The sequence below is a fragment of the Danio rerio genome, chromosome 4, assembly GCF_049306965.1.
Source record: "Danio rerio strain Tuebingen ecotype United States chromosome 4, GRCz12tu, whole genome shotgun sequence".
Lineage (NCBI taxonomy): Eukaryota > Metazoa > Chordata > Actinopteri > Cypriniformes > Danionidae > Danio > Danio rerio.
The window spans coordinates 45,784,951-45,805,669 of NC_133179.1; the positions used below are offsets into that span (position 1 = coordinate 45,784,951).

The following is a 20,719-nucleotide window of genomic DNA, read 5'->3' on the forward strand; positions in this document are numbered from 1 at the left end:
CCTGTTGTGCAAGGTATTTGCTGAAGCTCTTGTCTTGGAATCACTCACCCTCTCCATGACATCGGCTATTATAACAGTACTTCTTAAAAAGGATAAGGAACCACTAAAAGTGAATCTTATCAACCAGTCAGCTTATGGCCCGTTTCCACTGAGTGGTACGGTTCGGTACCGTACCACTTTTTCAACACCCTTTCGAAAGGGTAACCAAAAACAAGAAAGGGTACCAAAAGGTGGAGCTACATGCACAGCCGAACGCTGATTGGTTATAGAGATACATCAGGAGCTCGTGGAGCTAGACAGAATGTAAACAAAGGATCCGCCATGTTCTAATACACAGCCAAGAAATTACATGGATATACTATATGCATATAATAACAACGAGCCATGGATGACCCGAGCTCAAACAAACCTTGTCGTCGTCTTGACAAAGCCAAACGAGACATGACGCCGTGGTCAACCCTTCCTTTATCTTTTGACTAGGATGATCAATTTCATTAAAATGACAATACTACCAAGATTTCTGTTTCAGACCGTGCCTGTTTTTATTCCCAAGTAATTTTTCAAAGAGTTAAATAATTGTATTTCTACATTTCTCTGGGATAAGAAAATTCCTTGCAAAAGAAAGGAATTCTTGAAAAGAAAAAAGGAACAGGGTGGATTGGCAATGCCAAATTTCTTATACTATTATTGGGCGGCCAATTTACACAAACTCATATTCTGGTTATCCAACATCTGTATTGATGAGGCCACACTTTGTTTACTGATGGAACAGCACACGTCTAATCCAGTGTCCTTACACTCACTACTTTGTGCCACGATTAGTAGGGAGTAAACAATATTTTACGAATAACCCATTTATATTAATGAATCACTCAGAATATGGTCACAATTCAGACTTCACTTTAATAATAAACAAGTATTGCCTTCTGCTCCCATTTTGTTAAATCTGTTATTCCCTCCCTCTCTTATAGATTCAGCATTCCAATTATGGTCTAGGAAAGGATTTAACTGTGTTAAAGACCAGGGGTCCGTTCTTCGTACGTGGATTACTCAGTTAGCTGGATTTGGATATTGACGATTTGACACCATCCAGGATCGTTTCGTTCTTCAAAGCTGATCCGAGAGTTGTTGTCATAGCAACAGTTCTGCTAGCTTAAACCTAATCGGGAGCAGGTTCAATTCTTATAAACAGATTTAGATCGGCTCAGTTCAAGCAAATATAATACAGAAAGTATGTACCGAATTCTGATATTTTCCTACAGTAGTAGTTATATACACTTGGGAAAAGAGTAAATATTTTTAAATTATATATATAAAGTTATAGTTATTAATAAAATAAATAAAGGTATATATATTAATAAAACTTATGCAATCTGCATTCTCGAAATGAAAGTACAAAGACAAAAACTTATTGATATGAACTTTTTAGATCGCTTAGTACAAATTGTGTATTATAGAAATGCACAATATGTGATTTTTTTTTAAAGCAATTATACATTTATGCAGTCATGAACATGTTTTGACAGTTAATATGCCAGTGATTTGATGCTTCACAATAGTTGCAGACGCCTTTACCAATATCAAAATGCTTTTGTAAACAACCAGTTATTCTTTACACCGATAAAAAAAACCGGCTACTACAATAAAGAAAATCTTTTCTAAATGTAGAACTAAATACACTGATTTGCATTGAAATACATGATCAATACTCTTGACACATGAAAGTGTAAAGCCTGCAGATAACAACAAATGTGGAAGGTTATTGCGTGTCATATTTAACAAACCGTTTACTGCTAATTTGACGTATTTTGGTCGTAGTTTGGCTCACATGGATAATTGAATATTAATCAGATGATGTCATTACGCTGCTGTGCCGTCAGCCAATCGTTGCATTGCTGATCATGATTTCGAGGATCGATAGATCTGTCCTTCAATACACACGCAGCGATCTCAGATCAGTTTATCCAGACATTCTAATCTGATTTGCGAACTTGTTTGAACAACCAAATTAGCGAGAGATCAGTTATCGAGATGAAAAGATCCAGAATTGGCAAAATCATCTTAGATCATTTAAGCGAGATACGAAGAACGGAGCCTAGGAATAATAAACAGCTACTTGCTCTACAAACAAGAAAAACAAGAAAATTAGAAATATGGCTTTGCAACAGGCGACACGGTGGCGCATTAGATAATGCTGTTGCCTCACAGCAAAAAGGTTGCTGGTTCAAGCCTCGGATGGGTCAGTTGGCGTGTCTGTGGGGAGTTTGCATGTTCTCCCCGCGATCACGTGGGTTTCCTCCGGGTACACCAGTTTTCCCCACAGTCCAAAGCAAATAAATTGGGTAAAGCTAAATTATCTGTAGTGTATGAGTGTGAATAAGTGTGTATAGATGCTTCCCAAAGATGGGTTGCAGCTGGAAGTGCATACACTGCATAAAGCATATGCTGGATAAGTTGGCAGTTCATGCCGCTGTGGCGACCCCAGATTAATAAAGGGACTAAGCCGAAAAAAAAAAAATTTAATTAATTAATGACTTTGCAACATCAAGCAGCATTAGGCATGGGCCAGTATAAGATTCTGACGTATAAATAACCTTGAATAAAAATATCACGCTTTCACTGTACTGTGATTACTACTCTAAAATATATTCTTTTTTTATGTCTGGGTAAAAAACAAAAAACTTTTTCCCTTTTGAACACAAAATATTTTCTTTTGAGAAACTTTGAAAGTATTTTGGAGCAAGTTAAATTTAAGACTTTAAGACCATTATGACTGAAATTTTGGACTCATAAAGGGCTAAAGGCTAAGGAATTTTTCAAATGGCCCAAATGGAAAGATTTTTATTTGCCCCATCAAAAACATATTATAATTTAATTAATTTAATTATACAGTAATATATATATATATATATATATATATATATATATATATATATATATATATATATATATATATTTTTTTTTTTTTTTTTTTTTTTTTTTTTTTCTTAATTGTGACATTTCTTTAAATTGTGTGTAATAACAAGCAAGCTTTACTTTACCTACTAAATCTATGCACAACAATCTGTCCAGGTCGATGTCCTCAGCAGTAAATACATGGAGCACGTTTAAACAAATGTTATTGTAGGGAAAATAATTAAACCATTATGATAAATAGAGTTAAAATGACCTATTTGAATAAAAAGTTGAAAGTTTTATTGAGATGGATTGTTGGTGATTGTATGGGTTTTGGCCAGATTGGGTAGCAAAACATGAACAAAGGAAAATTAAGACTTGTTTAAAAAGATTTAAGACCTACAACACAATATTTTAGTAAATTAAAGACTTTTTAATGCCTAAAAATTTGATTTAGCAATTAAAGACATTTTAAGACCCAGTAATTAGCCCTGCTAATTAGTTATTATAATAATGATGTAATTCTAGATACTATCTGTGAGAACTAACAACTACTAGAAACACCTCAGTTTAAACCCATAAAGGAAATTATGGGTCATTAAAGGAATTGTGATCATTGTGACATATGCAAATGGAAAGTACTAAGCCAACACTATCACTGCAATAGCAGACATCCTTTATGAGAATACTGTAGGTCAAATATCGTCAGCTCAGTTAAACTTTTTTAATTTATTGTTTTTATTTATTTTATGTAAGTGCTCAAGGACGCTTTACAAAAGGTAGAGAAACAAGAAAAGCAATAAGGTAGAGAAAATGGGAGAGTAATAATACATAAAATAATGACAAAAGACATGAGAACAAGTATGAAAGAAACTCAATCTGTCTTTAAATGAGTGCTTATGTTCATTCAGGAAAACTAGGCTGCACACTCAGGGCTGCAAGATGGATTAATTTAGTATTCTTATTATTAAAATATATCTGAATGAGGATCTGAGTTGGTGTAAATATCTGAGTTGGTGTTTGAGAAAGAAAACCAACCTGTTTATTCCTGCAGATCTTCCAGTTTGACTGTGAATGTTTCTTCAATCTTCACATCTTCACTCTCCTCTTTAATAAACGCCATCTTTATAACAGTGTGGAGATCAATCGCTTCAGCAGGAGTTTTTCTCTGTGTTTGGACACTTTATCCTGTTTAAAATGAACAAAACAATAAAAATGTCCTGTTTAAAATGAATAAAACAACGAACAGAAACAAAATAACTTCTCTTCAATACTTGCTTCAACAGTTTTTTATGTTAAAGTAATTACCAAATAGAATTAGATAAAAAAGTAAGTCAGAGCAAGAAACAATAGCCTCAAATGAGCTGATTAAAACTAGTACTCCATTTCATAGAGGTAAAGTTGGTTTTATATTTGCATACTCTGACTTCCCCCTTAATAATATAATTCCATGAAGTATTATTTGCAAACTGTAAATAGTGAAGTTATATTAGCAGCCAATGACTATCAAAGTACAACATTGTCCACAGTCAAATAAACACCGCAGTCAAGTGAGCCGCCACATGAGAACAACCGGTCAAGCTAGCCACCTCCAGTATTTTAATGCACTTCTGTTTGAGGAATTACGGTACAGAAGCTAGAGCAGTCAAAAACCTCACAAAGACATATATTTCAGCGGTTATTGGCCAAATGTGTCTAGCAAAAAGAAAACATGCATTAATTAAATCATAAATGTACCTTTTAAAATAAATATGAAAATATAGAACATTGAAATACATTTATTGCAGAGTTTTTTTAAGTTTTGCAAAAGTCTGACAGAATAATTTAACACTGATTGAATTCATGCTTTTTTCACTGATATTAATAATTTCTTTAGACTTGACGTGACATTTATGCCAATTTACAAGGCAAAAACAAAATGAAGTCTACAAAAACACCTGTTTTTTACTGCTATTGCTGAGAATTCTGCCATAGTTGACATGAAATATTCAATTAATTCTATTTCAGGATGACCTTGAATCAATTTCCATGGCAAAGGTGATTGGCATTTGCAGCTGAATATGGCAGAAAAATAAAGGCAAAGTCTGCAAGAATACATCACTGATCATTTTCTGCATTTTATACATGCACTAATAAAATTTCTTCAGAGTTGACAAGACATTTCAATAAATTCTAATTCAGGATGACCTTGATTCTTTCCATGGGAAATTTTATTGGCATTTACAGCTGAATATGGCAGAAAAATAAAGTGTGGAGAAGTACATTACATCACTGATTTTTTTTCTTGCTTTTGAGTTGACATGAAATATTCAATGAACTCTAAATCAGGATGGCCTTGACTCTTTACACACCAACTTTCATATAGAATTACTGCTGAATTTGGCAGAAAAATGGAGACAAAGCAAAAAAATTACATCACCTTCTGCTTTATTTACCTGCACTATTGAAATTCTGTTAGAGTTGACAAAAAATGTCTAATCAATTCTAATTCAGTATGCCCCTGACTCTCCCCATGCCAACATTCTTAATGATTTACAGCTGAATTTGGCAGAAAAATAAAGATCAAGTATGGAGAAGTACATTACATCACTGATCATTTCTTGCATTTTCTACTGCTATAATTAAAAATTCTTCAAAGTTGACATGAAATATTCAATAAATTCTTATTTAGGAGGACACTGACTCTTTACATACCAACTTTCACAAAGAAATACTGCTGAATTTGGCAGAAAAATAAGGACAAAGTCTGTAAAAATATTACATCACTGATCATTTCTTGCTTTTTCTAGTGCTGTAATTAAAATTCCTTCAGAGTTGACATGAAATAATTAATAAATTCTCATTTAGGAGGACACTGACTCTTTACATACCAACTTTCACAAAGAAATACAGCTGAATTTGGCAGAAAAATAAAGATCAAGTATGGAGAAGTACATTACATCACTGATCATTTCTTGCTTTTTCAAGTCATATAATTAAAAATTCTTCAAAGTTGACATGAAATAGTCAATAAATTCTCATTTAGGAGGACACTGACTCTTTACATACCAACTTTCATATAGAAATACTGCTGAATTTGGCAGAAAAATGGAGACAAAGTCTGCCAAAAAAATTACATCACTGATCCTTTCTTGCTTTTTCTACTGCTATAACTAAAATTCCTTCAGAGTTGACATGAAATATTCAATAAATTCTTATTTAGGAGGACACTGACTCTTTACATACCAACTTTCACATAGAAATACTGCTGAATTTGGCAGAAAATTAAGGACAAAGTCTGTAAAAATATTACATCACTGATCATTTCCTGCTTTTTCTAGTGCTGTAATTAAAATTCCTTTTGAGTTGACATGAAATAATCAATAAATTCTCATTTAGGAGGACACTGACTCTTTACATACCAACTTTCACATAGAAATACTGCTGAATTTGGCAGAAAAATAAGGACAAAGTCTGTAAAAATATTACATCACTGACCATTTCTTGCTTTTTCTACTGCTATTATTAAAAATTCTTCAGAGTTGACATGAAATATTCAATAAATTCTCATTTAGGAGGACACTGACTCTTTACATACCAACTTTCACAAAGAAATACTGCTGAATTTGGCAGAAAAATAAGGACAAAGTCTGTAAAATATTGCATCATTGATCATTTCCTGCTTTTTCAACTGATATAACTAAAATTCCTTCAGAGTTGACATGAAATAATCAATAAATTCTCATTTAGGAGGACACTGACTCTTTACATACCAACTTTCACATAGAAATACTGCTGAATTTGGCAGAAAAATAAGGACAAAGTATAGAGTAGTACATTACATCACTGATCATTTCTTGCTTTTTCAAGTCATATAATTAAAAATTCTTCAAAGTTGACATGAAATAGTCAATAAATTCAATAAAGAATAAAGAATAAAAATTCAATAAAGAAATACTGCTGAATTTGGCAGAAAAATAAAGATAAAATATGCAAAAGTACATTATATCACTGATCATTTCTTGCTTTTCTACTGCTATTACAGTCGACAGAAAATAATAAATAAATTCTCATTTAGTATGAAACTGACTCTTTACATATTAACTCTAGGCTATACAACTGAATTTGGCAGAAAATTAAACATAAAAATCTGCAATAATGCATTACTGACCGTTTCCTGCTTGTCTACTGCTATTTATTGAAATTCTCTCAGTTGGCAAGAACTGTTCAACAATTTATTCTTCAAAATGACCTTGACTGCCAACATGCATCACTGATTATAACAGAATTTTTTCTTATGGCTTTTTATGCTTTGGCGTTAACATGATGTTTTTGATAAATACTCTTAAAAATAAGATTCTGTCTATTTTAAGTTTCAGACGGTTTTATGGTAAACATTTTATATAAAGTATCTTAAAATACATTACAACACACCTAATTTCATATTCTTTATTCATTCATTTTCTTTTTAGCTTAGTCACTTTATTAATACGGGGTCGCCACAGTGGAATGTACCGCCAACTTATCCAGCACGTTTTACACAGTGGATGAACTTCCAGCTGCAACCCATCACTGGGAAACACCCATACACATCCAATCACACATACACTATGGCCAATTTAGCTTACTCAATTCCCCTATAGCACGTCTTTGGACTTGTGGGAGAAACTGCAGCATCCTGAAGAAAGCCACAAGGACAAGGGGAGAACACGCAAACTCCACACAGAAATGCCAATTGACCCAGCCGAGGTTTGAACCAGCAACCTTCTTGCTGTGAAGTAATCATGCAACCCACTGCGCCACCTTACGCCCTAGTCTACAATATTTTTTTTTATTCAATTTCATTTTTTGCAATATGAGTTGCATGAGGACATTTGAGGACAAACTAATAGCTTATTTGCTTACAATTGTTCATCTTTTTCTTAGCCTACTTAATTTACATTGAAAGATATGTCCTTTCTGTGGCGACCCGATTAGTCAGGGACTACGTAAAATGAATGAATGAGTGATGTTTACTTTCTTTTTATAATATTATTAAGAATCTTCCATATTTTTGTATATTGTTAACAAAATAAAAACCACTTACAATAACATTTACTTTTATATAGCCTGGATACAAATGATTTATTTATTGTCTAAAAAATTACATTTGGTTTCAGAAATTAAATTTAACAAAAGTGATTACTTTTATTTTTTAAAAATTACTTTTAACATTATACTCAAAACACTTTGGAAATTGTGCATATAGGCCTAAAAAAAGCAACGTAGGCTATAGCCTACTGTTTAAATTAAAAACATTCTGAAGACAAATTTTCACAAGCTTCAGAAAACTTTTTCAACTTGTAAATCATAGTAAATGATTTTGGCCTAAGTTGGTTAACATTGGTTTTGGATAAATCTATTTTCCTTCTGCACAATGTTCTCTTGCACACTTTATTTTTCTAAAAAAAAAAACAGCTGTAAATGCTATAAATTTAAATCTAAATAAAAAAATGCCATGGAAAGAGTCAATGTCATCCTCATTTAGAATTTATTAATTATTTCATGTCAACTCTGAAGAATTTTTAATTATAACAGTAGAAAATGCAAGAAATGATCAGTGATGTAATTTTTTTGGCAGACTTTGTCTCCATTTTTCTGCCAAATTCAGCAGTATTTCTATATGAAAGTTGGTATGTAAAGAGTCAGTGTCCTCCTAAATGAGAATTTATTGACTATTTCATGTCAACTTTGAAGAATTTTTAATTATATGACTTGAAAAAGCAAGAAATGATCAGTGATGTAATGTACTTCTCCATACTTGATCTTTATTTTTCTGCCAAATTCAGCTGTATTTCTTTGTGAAAGTTGGTATGTAAAGAGTCAGTGTCCTCCTAAATGAGAATTTATTAATTATTTCATGTCAACTCTGAAGGAATTTTAATTACAGCACTAGAAAAAGCAAGAAATGATCAGTGATGTAATATTTTTACAGACTTTGTCCTTATTTTTCTGCCAAATTCAGCAGTATTTCTTTGTGAAAGTTGGTATGTAAAGAGTCAGTGTCCTCCTAAATAAGAATTTATTGAATATTTCATGTCAACTTTGAAGAATTTTTAATTATAGCAGTAGAAAATGCAAGAAATGATCAGTGATGTAATGTACTTCTCCATACTTGATCTTTATTTTTCTGCCAAATTCAGCTGTAAATCATTAAGAATGTTGGCATGGGGAGAGTCAGGGGCATACTGAATTAGAATTGATTAGACATTTTTTGTCAACTCTAACAGAATTTCAATAGTGCAGGTAAATAAAGCAGAAGGTGATGTAATTTTTTTGCTTTGTCTCCATTTTTCTGCCAAATTCAGCAGTAATTCTATATGAAAGTTGGTGTGTAAAGAGTCAAGGCCATCCTGATTTAGAGTTCATTGAATATTTCATGTCAACTCAAAAGCAAGAAAAAAAATCAGTGATGTAATGTACTTCTCCACACTTTATTTTTCTGCCATATTCAGCTGTAAATGCCAATAAAATTTCCCATGGAAAGAATCAAGGTCATCCTGAATTAGAATTTATTGAAATGTCTTGTCAACTCTGAAGAAATTTTATTAGTGCATGTATAAAATGCAGAAAATGATCAGTGATGTATTCTTGCAGACTTTGCCTTTATTTTTCTGCCATATTCAGCTGCAAATGCCAATCACCTTTGCCATGGAAATTGATTCAAGGTCATCCTGAAATAGAATTAATTGAATATTTCATGTCAACTATGGCAGAATTCTCAGCAATAGCAGTAAAAAACAGGTGTTTTTGCAGACTTCATTTTGTTTTTGCCTTGTAAATTGGCATAAATGTCATGTCAAGTCTAAAGAAATTATTAATATCAGTGAAAAAAGCATGAATTCAATCAGTGTTAAATTATTCTGTCAGACTTTTGCAAAACTTAAAAAAACTCTGCAATAAATGTATTTCAATGTTCTATATTTTCATATTTATTTTAAAAGGTACATTTATGATTTAATTAATGCATGTTTTCTTTTTACTAGACACATTTGGCCAATAACCGCTGAAATATATGTCTTTGTGAGGTTTTTGACTGCTCTAGCTTCTGTACCGTAATTCCTCAAACAGAAGTGCATTAAAATACTGGAGGTGGCTAGCTTGACCGGTTGTTCTCATGTGGCGGCTCACTTGACTGCGGTAAATAAACAGTGCTAATGTTGTTTAGAAGTCATGCGTGCATGCTAATTCTGATCGAATATTCAAAGTAACATAGAGACTTCTAAATGAACAAATGTGCGAATATAAAACCAACTTTACCTCTATCTCCATTTCTTATAGTGATGTACTTAGAATGGAATGACATTATGGTATTTAATAAATTAAACCTTCATTAAAACCCTTATTACACACTTAACTGTTACTTCATTCAAACTTTATTCAGGTATGTTCTTAATTGTTTAGTTTGTTTTATTTATATTATTGTCTGCTTGTAGCACTTTTTTGCCCAAGACAAATTTCCTCTCGGGAACAAAAAGTTTGTCTTCTCTTTATTCAAACAATAGACCTCATTACTGTGAGTTAAATAGTACTACGTTGCATAAAGGGTTAACATAACATTGCCAACAGCAGATACATAATTTAGCACTGATGAAAAACCTGAAACTTTAATCAATCGCTTTATATAAGGCTAAACGCTTTAAAACAAACCTTTCTGCAGTTGAATCACAGCGCGGGAGCGGTGCAGGCTTATGACGTCACAAGCCACGCCAAAATAAAAGTCTTATTTTATTAATTTATTTTTACCTTTTTTTGCCACTTACTCTTAGTCATGACTTTTTTTATATAGTTTTTCTCTGCGTTTGGACACTTTATCCTGTTAAAAAATAACAAAGCAATAAAAATGTCCTGTTTAAAATAAATAAAACTATGAAGAGAAACAAAATAACTTCTCTTTATAAGAGTAATAAACAAAAATAAATCCGGTAAGTCAGAGCAAGAAACAATAGCCACAAATGAGCTGATTAAGACTAGTACTCTTACTTTCTTTCTTATACATACTTAGAATTAAGTGAAATGATGCTATTTAATAAATTAAACCTTTGTCTTAAAATATTTACATTAAGGGTTTGAAAGAGAGAGAGAGAGAGAGAGAGAGAGTAAAGTGAAAAACATGGGAGAAGTCAATAAGTCATGACTGCAACAGTAAATGGAAAAAAAGCTAACCAAAAAAAAAAAAAAAAAAATAAATATATATATATATATATATATATATATATATATATATATATATATATATATATWTTTTTTTTTTTTTTTTGTGTTTTTTTTATTTTTATTTATGTTCAAATCTTTTTATTAACATTTTGGTCAATAAAACATCAATTTCAAAAGTATTTAAAAAACAGAGACAAATGATCTTCGCTCCAACAGAGCCCATCCACCCCCCCCCCCCCCCAACCCCACAGCACCAATTATAAACAATATGTTATGCCTATTTTTAATCTGTTTTACTTTCTGTCGCAATATATACATACATACAATACAAATAGACAAAAGTTCCATTATATGTTCACTCATCTATTGTACATATATACGCACACAACGAGTCACAATAGGCTTAGCAAATGTAAAATAAAGAAATAAAATAATTTAGATAGAAATTAAAATGTAGTCAAATAAAATGGAGGGGAAAAAAATGTGAGAAACACATAACAATGGTCAAACTGAAAAAATTAAGTTTGGATCCATTTGTTTTATATATGTCAACACTGGCTGCCAAATAAGATGAAATTTTTGACTGCAACCTTTGGTGGAGTACCGAATCTTCTCCATTGTAAGATGGTACATAAGGTCCCTAATATAATGATTAAAAGTTGGAGGAAATTTGTCCTTCCATTTGAGCAGTATAAGACATCTACCAATTAATGTTGAAAAAGAAATCATGCTTTTGGTATTATTGTCTAAACCGGAATCTGTGATTAAACCAAATATTCCTGTAACAGGGCAAGGGTCAATTGTTACATGTAAAACATATGAAAAAAAAATTAAATATTAATTGCCAGGACTTGGTAATTTAGAGCATGACCAAAACATGTGTGTGTGATTAGCTATTTCTACGTCACATCTATTACATAGGGGATTTATAGGTGGTGAAAATTTTGCTAATTTTGCTTTTGTCCAATGAAGGCGATGGACCACTTTAAACGGAATAATTGTATGTCGCAAACAAATTGAAGTTGAATGAATCTTATTTATAATGTCTTGCCAAATTTCCTCAGAGAGGGTCAACTAAAGTTCATTTTCCCATTGTTGTTTCGACTTTGTTACTGAAGTTAGATTTTGTGAGGAGATAAAAGAGTAAATCACACCTATATTACCTTTGAGAACTGGATTGGTTTTTAAAATGGTGTCAAGTAATGTTTCTGTAGGTAAAGTTGGAAAGTCTACTGAATTAGAAATCATAAAACTGCAGATCTGTAAATATCTAAAGAAATGTGTTTTAGGGATATTGTATTTTGTTCTTATTTGCTCGAAGGACATGAAATTGGAATCGCTATATAAATCGTTCAGTGTGGTGAGCCCTTTTTCTATCCAGCAATTAAATGTAGCATCTGCAATCGAAGGAGTAAACATGATTTTTTATAATAGGGGCCTGCATGGATAGATCTGTAAATGATAAAGCTCGTCTAAATTGGTGCCATATTTTAAAAGATGTTTGCAGGTTTTTAATAAACCCAGCTTGATCACTCGATATTACAGAAGGCAGAACGTTTTCCAGCCTACGAGCTAACATTTTGGCCAGGATTTTGCTGTCTACATTGAGAAGAGAGATTGGGCGATAAGAGCCACATTCGAGAGGGTCTTTATTTTCCTTGAGGATAAGCGTTATGACTGCTTGTTGCATAGTTGGAGGAAGAGTCCCAGAATGAAAGGCTTCCCCAAATACATTTGACAACAGTGGAGCTAAGTCATTCCTAAATTTTTTATAGAATTCGCTCGGAAACCCATCAGGTCCAGGTGACTTAGAGTTTTGCATTGACAATATTGAGGCATTTATTTCTTGAACTGAAAAAGGGGCCTCAAGTTCAGCTGCAGTCTCTTTATCAATTGAAGGAATAGTAATTTTATCAAAAAAAGATGTGAGCAAATTTGGGTCCTTAGGAGATTCTGACTTGTAAAATTTTGAGTAAAACTCATAAAAACATTGATTAATCTGCTGATGCTCTGTATGTTTTTGGCCTAATTGATCTTTTATTTGGGTAATAGTGCGATCTGCTGCTTTTTGTCTTAACTGATGAGCTAAAATTCTACCCGTCTTCTCACTATGTTCGTATATTCTATAACGTGTTTTATTTAATAAATTCTCAATATGTTTGGTGTTTAGAAGATTATATTCAATTTGAAGTGATAATCTTTGTTTATTTAGGGTGGGTGATGGTGTAAGGGCTAGTGTGGCATCTAATTTAATTATAGCATTGGTTAATTCTTCAAGCCTGACTTTGTTTTTTTCTAATATAGGAACTATAGGATATTATCTCTCCTCTTAGATATGCTTTCATAGCTTCCCATATTACTAAGAAATATGTTTCTGGTGTTTAATTAAGTTCAAGAAATATTTTAATTTTAGAGGATATTAAGTTAGTAAATGTTTCATCTGAAAGCAGTAACGTATTTAAACCCCAGGGAGAATATTTGTCAAGTGTGACTGGGATGCACAGCGTCATTAATAAAGGTGCATGATCAGAGATAACAATGGCACAATATTCACTATAGCTAATCAGAGGTATAAGATTATTATCTAGAAAAAAGTAGTCTATGCGGGAATATGTCTGATGGACAGATGAGAAAAAAGAATAGCTTCTAGACACAGGATTACGAAATCGCCAAATATCTGATATCCCATATGTATCTATAAATGTTTTAATGGCCTCAGCTGACTTTGACGAGGGAGTAGTTTTAACTGAACTACGATCTAAGGATGACATTACACAATTCATATCTCCTCCTAATATCAAAGAGTGTGTCCAAATTTGCTAGTTTAGAGAAGATATTTGTGAAGAAAACACTGTCATCATAATTTGGTGCGTACACATTAGCTAAGATGACTGAGATATTATAAAGTTTGCCAATAACAATAATGAAGCGCCCTGCAGGGTCTGCTTCTACCATCGAGGCCTCAAATGGGACATTTTTTTCAATAAGGATTGCTGTTCCCCTAGATTTAGAATTAAAATTGGAGTGATATAATTGACCCACCCAATCACATCTCAACCTAAAATTATCTATCTTACGCAAATGCGTTTCCTGAAGAAAAGCAATCCCTACTTTAAGTTGTTTTAAATGCAAAAGTACACTTTTTCGCCTAACAGGGTGATTTAAGGACTTAACATTCCAGCTAATAATATTAATGTTGCAGCCTGATGATTTATTCATTTTATTAATCATTTGAAAAATGTAGCAGAAATCTCTTCTCCCCCCTAATAAAGAAAAGGTACATAAAGTAATTTATAAAATATAAAACTGGTGCAGTTAAACCCACCCACACGTCACTCGAATAAACAGAGTGACTCCCAACCCCATTGATTAAGTTTCCACACATTAAAGTGTTTGTTTTGGAGAAATCACAGTGTAGCAGGCGCTCCTAAACCAAACATCAATATAGAGCGTGTAACCTTCTTTCACTATATTTAACTTAAAGTGGTCATTTTACACAACACAATAATAATCAACTAAGAAGGGAGATGAATTTAAAAGATTTAAAGAAAAAAAAAGGTTGCTTTCTACAACCTCGTTGCGTCTACAAATTCTAAAGATGTCATCTGCTCACCATTTATAGAAAAAAAAAAAATTGAAATATAAAGTAAATAATAAATGTCTTTTTGAAGCACGTTGAATATCTACAGTAGCATCGCCCGTCAGATGCAAAATATTTTGTCTAATGTTCAACATTGTCCAAGACGATATTTCTCTTCACAAATGTCATGGCTTCTTCTGGGTCACAGAAATCCTTCTCGTTGCCATTGTAAGTGATCCTGAGTTTTGCTGGGTGGAAAATGCCATAACGCACTCAGTCTCGTCCTCGAAGCAACTTCTTGACATCATTAAACGCTGATCGTGCGCGAGCCACGCTTGGAGGGTAGTCAGGAAATATGAGGATTGTAGATCCTTAAAATCTGAGGGGTCCCGTCTCTCTAGCTCTGCGGATAATCTTGACACAGTCCCTGTAGTAGTGTAGTTTGGCCACAATTACCCGAGGTTTGCCACCGGGCTGTTTGGGCTGGAGGCCACGGTGCGAGCGATCCATGAGTATTTCTCTGTCAATTTCTAGGACCTAACAACTTTAAGACTGAATCTGGAGAGCTCGAGCCTGGTCCTTCTGCCACGTTCAGTATACGTATATTCGACCTCCTCATCCTACCCTCCATATCAGTGCATTTCTCCTGCAACGCCGAAACAGCCGTTTCAAGTACTCTCACTGACTTTTGTAATGTAGTCACATCATCCAAACATGTAGACAGCCCAGTTTTGACAGCCTGTAGTTCCGATCTCATGTTGTTAAATTCGTCCGAAAGAACAGCTTTCAGTTCGACCCTAAGCAGCGTGGGGATGTCATTTTTCAAGAGCGACAGGATTTCAGCTTTTGTATCCTCCATCTCGGTTAGTTTCTCTGGCGATTTCTGATCAGTACACGAGGCACCAGGCCTACTCGCAATTGTCTTTCCGGTGTAGGTATATTGTCGCAGACTTTTCGCCATTTACGTATCACCGTGACCAAAACAGAAAGAAAATTTGTGTAAACAAAGTATTAAATGATGTTTTGATGCGGTTTGCAAACAAAAGACGCTCAAAATACAGTTAAGTTAATCAAATTTAGCGGAGCTCACCCAAAACACAACCTATTCCATACCTGCTCACTAGCGCCCCCCTGATTTGAGGAATTTTAGACCCCTAACAATGCTAAACACAGATTTTAAGATTTTAGCCAAGGTTTTAGCAAATAGATTTAAAAAGGTTTTACCCGATATTATCAAAACTAGTCAGGCATATGGCGTGAAAGGGAAAGATATCACAGACATAATTAGCAGTATAAGAGATTTAATACAATACATGAAAGAAAAGAGAAAAAATGGATATGTAATACGTGTAGATTTCGAGAAAGCATTTGACAGAGTTGAACACAATTTTCTATTTGAGGTTTTAAAAAGGTTGGTTTTGGGAATAATTTTTTAAGATGGATCAAGTGTTTATACAACGGAGCTATTAGTCGTATTAAAGTTAACGGTTTTATTACAGACTGTTTTAATGTAACACGATCCATAAAACAGGGATGTCCACTCTCTGCCCAGCTGTACAGTCTAGTGACTGAAGCTCTAGGATCAGCTATAATAAAAGATAAAGGAATACATGGAATTAAAATTGTAGAAACAGAAGAAGAACAGAAAATTTATCAGTATGCAGACGATACTACACTGATTTTAAAAGATATGCAAAGTGTGATAAATGCAATGAAAATCATTGAAAGATATTGTAATGAATCATGTGCTAAAGTAAATATGGAAAAAACTGTAGTCATGAGATTAGGCAATGCATGTATTCTACCTGATGTTTTTAAATTTAAAGACCAGAAAGACATAAAGATTTTAGGGATAACCTTTAGAGAAAATGGGAAAAGAGATAAGGAGATAATGTGGGATGAAATTATCGGAGGAATGGAAAGGAGATTAGAATGGTGGAAACAAAGAAGAGTCAATTTGAAAGGAAAGGTTTTAATCTTAAATACGTTGATGTTGTCAAAAATGTGGTATGTGTTAGGAGTTACCCCTATGGATCACTGGCATGAGCAGAGAATAAAACAATGTTTACTGAGTTTTATCTGGGAAGGAAAACCACCAAGAATCGGATACAATGTATTAATTGGAGCAACCGATGATGGGAGGTTAGGTTTGTTAGATCCAGAGACAAGAAAGAAAAGCATGATAGTCAAAGTGATAAAAAGGTATTCAAATAAAGAATTTAAAGCCGAATGGAAACATGTAATGAGGTTTTATCTTAACAAATGTGGGGGTTTTAATATGAATGATGATATTTTATGGATGAAACTGAAACAAAGCATGATGACTGGGATTCCTGATTTTTATAAAGAAGTTTTACAAGCATGGAGTGAGTTTTTAAATCATGTTGATTTTAAACCAGAAGGGAGGAACATGTTATTAAATCAACCTTTGTTTTTAAATGCTAATATTTTAACACAAGAGAAAGAAGTATATTTTAAATATTGGTTGGAAGCAGGTGTATGTCAGGTTAAGGATGTTTTATATGAGATTAAAGAAGGGTTTTTACCACGCCAAGTAATTGTGGATGCCATGGATGGGATTGGGAAAGATATCAAAAGAGAAACTCTGGTAAAACAATTTGAAATAGTGAAAAGTGCAATACCTAAAGAATGGAGAGTTAAAATTGAACAAAATAATGAAAGCAATGATAATGTGAAAGTGATTTTAAAGGAAAATGAGAAAGATTTTCAAGAATGTGTTCTCAAAATTTTCTACATTTGTTTCAGAAACAAAGTGCATAAAAGACCAGTTTCAGAACAATTTTGGAAAAAAAATCTTTGTGGAAATAGATGAAGAGGGAATCTGGAAGAATTTAAAATGGAAATATTTAGACGCAAAAATTGAAACGTTGGATTATTTTATTAGACATAATGTTATTTTCATTGAAACAAAACTGGCACAAATCGGAAGCAGTGAGAATGCATTATGCAAAATATGTGGACTGGAAAATGAAGGTATTATGCATTTGTTTTTAAAATGTGTTGAATTAAATACATTTATGGCAAAGTTAAAAGAAATGATGAAACAAATGATGCAAAGAGAAACAGAGCAGATTGAGGAGGAGACAAAATGGTATAAAATATTTTTATTTGGTTTTAATGGAAGTAAAACAAGAATTGCCCATTTGTTTCTATCAGTTGCAAGAACTGTAATTTGGGAAAGGAGAAACATTGTGAAAAATAAAAATGCTAAAATAGAGTTATGGAAAATGTATAAAGGAAAACTGGAAAACTATATTAAAACTGTGGAACAATATTTTAGAATGGAAGAAAAAGAGACTGAATTTTACAAAACGTTTATGTTGAATACTCCTTATATTATGTACACACTAGATGGTTTGAAAATAGATTTGCCAGAATGATTATGCTTGTTGTTTTCCTGTTTTGAAACCATCATAATGTCTTAAGAAATGTTTGTAAATGATATTTTAATATGCTTCTGAACTGATGTTTTAAATGTTTTTAAATGTATGTATTGTAAAATTTGAAAAAGAATATATAAAAATAAATAAAAAAATAAATAAATAAATGGATAGCGCATTGGACTTCTAGGCTGTGAGCTGAGCCATTCAAAGGTTGTGGGTTCGAGTCCCACCAGAGTCGCAAGCTTTGCTCTTTTTCTTCACTGACTTAAGGTGTGGTGCGTTTCTAACATTTTAAGCATCTGTCCATCCCGTTTTGCTTCTTTCTTTCATTGCGCAGTGCAGGCTCAGATACTAGGGGTACTCTACAATAAAGCCGATGACTTAATTGAGCTGTTTTAAATAAGGGAGATTAGAAAACAGTGTAGGGCCTAGTGGGCTTGAGGAATGACTCAAAGGCAACCTGTGGTTTTCTGTGGCGCTGTGGCTTAGCTGGTCAAAGCGCCTGTCTTGTAAACAGGAGATCCCGGGCTCAAATCCCAGCAGCGCCTTAGTCCAGGTGGTGCGTGTGCTTGTTTTATAGAGCTTACCGGAATGAATTATAAAATTGTATAGCTTTGAGGCGTAATGAATAGTGCGACAAATAGAGTTAAACAACCTCTTTGCTTGCCATTTTAAGACTTGCTGTCTTTTTTTAGTCTCTGTGTGCAAAAACGTCTTGCCTCCTATTCAGCGTTGGCGCTGTGCCTTAGTTGGTCAAAGTGCCTGTCTAGTAACCAGGAGATCCTGGGTTCAAATCCCAGCAGTGCCTAATGTACAGGTTTCATGTTTGCTTTTTGTTAAGAGTAACGAGTGTTTACGCAGCGGGATGTTTAGCAGTCGGTTTCTTAACAATACTCAAATCCTTAAGAACGCTGCTCGTTCAAGAGGGCTTTGGACGATGGCTTTATATAGCATAGTGTGGTAATGCCTAACCAATTGGACTTTCATATTTCAAGTCCAGACATTCCCACATGCAGCGCTACCGTTGTTAGTTTTTCTTATTTTTTGGAATTAAACAATTAGCCCCTATAAAGGTCGTTTGGCGCTGTGGCTTAGTTGGTCAAAGTGCCTGTTAGTAAACAGGAGATCCTGGCTTTGAATCCCAGCAGTGCCTTGTCCACAATTGGCTGATCTTTCATGGACCAGAGAGTACTAAAAAGTGCTTTGTGTGCAACAGTGCTAGAGAAAGCGGAGCACTCAGGCTCTGAGGCGCAATGGATAGTGCATTGGACTTCTAGGCTGTGAGCTGAGCCATTCAAAGGTTGTGGGTTTGAGTCCCACCAGAGTTGCAAGCTTTGCTCTTTTTCTTCACTGACTTAAGGTGTGGTGCGTTTCTAACATTTTAGGCAACTGTCCATCCCGTTTTGCTTCTTTCTTTCATTGCGCAGTGCAGGCTCAGATACTAGGGGTACTCTACAATAAAGCCGATGACTTAATTGAGCTGTTTTAAATAAGGGAGATTAGAAAATGGTGTAGGGCCTAGTGGGCTTGAGGAATGACTCGTCGGCAACCTGTGGTTTTGGGGAAAAGTAACTGCCACCTATTGTTGAGATCACGCCTTTTGGATTTGTCGTACAAGAGCCTTTTTATGCATGTGCAAAGTAACTGAATAGAAAGCATAGTAAATTTTGCTTCCCCCCCTACTGTCTTAGATGAAACTGCGTTTGGAAGTATCATATCCAGAGGTTTTTTCTTTTAGTGTTAAGACTAAGTTGGCCAGAGCACCTGTCTTGGGAACAGCAGGTGCTAGGTTCAAATCCAAACTGCACCTTTCCCTCAGATTATGGGAGAGTGGCTTTCTGATCTGAAACTCTTTCAATGGCCGATAGCATATGTTTGTCCTGATTTCCATTTTCCGAGCTGACTCTGGGTTTGGATGTAATGAATCTGAAGGTTCCAAAAAACACTTAACACATGATTTAGGATAGATTAAATAAAAATAAATTCATGCACTTTTTGCTTTGATCTTGAACAAAGGCCAGGTTACCGGTCAGGTTTGAGACATGATCATCCAGACTCTAAATGACCGCGTCCGTCTTGTCAGCATTTTCTGCATCCTGACATGCTGGTTTTTGTTGTGTATTATTTTTTCTTCTTCGAATTTTGTTATCGGGCAAATGTCTCTTCCTGCAAATTTCTGTGGCGCTGTGGCTTAGCTGGTCAAAGCGCCTGTCTTGTAAACAGGAGATCCTGGGCTCAAATCCCAGCAGCGCCTTAGTCCAGGTGGCGCGTGTGCTTGTTTTATGGAGCTCACCGGAATGAATTATAAAATTGTATAGCTTTGAGGCGTAATGAATAGTGCGACAAATAGAGTTAAACAACCTCTTTGCTTGCCATTTTAAAACTTGCTGTCTTTTTTTAGACTCTGTGTGCAAAAACGTCTTGCCTCCTATTCAGCGTTGGCGCTGTGGCTTAGTTGGTCAAAGTGCCTGTCTAGTAAACAGGAGATACTGGGTTCAAATCCCAGCAGTGCCTAATGTACAGGTTTCATGTTTGCTTTTTGTTAAGAGTAACGAGTGTTTACGCAGCGGGATGTTTAGCAGTCGGTTTCTTAACAAAACTCAAATCCTTAAGTGTAACTGCCCATGATTTAATGCACTCGCTTTGCTTGCCCTAATTGGAGTCA

The 20,719-nt window shown here is 34.1% G+C and overlaps 1 protein-coding gene and 3 non-coding genes across 3 annotated transcripts; all 4 read left to right on the top strand.

Moving 5' to 3' along the window:
• The window catches only part of LOC101882252 (NLR family CARD domain-containing protein 3-like), a 305,138-nt gene that overhangs the window by 79,394 nt on the left and 205,025 nt on the right, over positions 1-20,719 (top strand).
• On the top strand, positions 18,529-18,602 carry trnat-ugu (transfer RNA threonine (anticodon UGU)). Its single transcript has one exon. It is a non-coding gene; the product is annotated as a tRNA-Thr (tRNA).
• On the top strand, positions 20,235-20,308 carry trnat-ugu (transfer RNA threonine (anticodon UGU)). The gene has a single exon. It is a non-coding gene; the product is annotated as a tRNA-Thr (tRNA).
• On the top strand, positions 20,495-20,568 carry trnat-agu (transfer RNA threonine (anticodon AGU)). Its single transcript has one exon. It is a non-coding gene; the product is annotated as a tRNA-Thr (tRNA).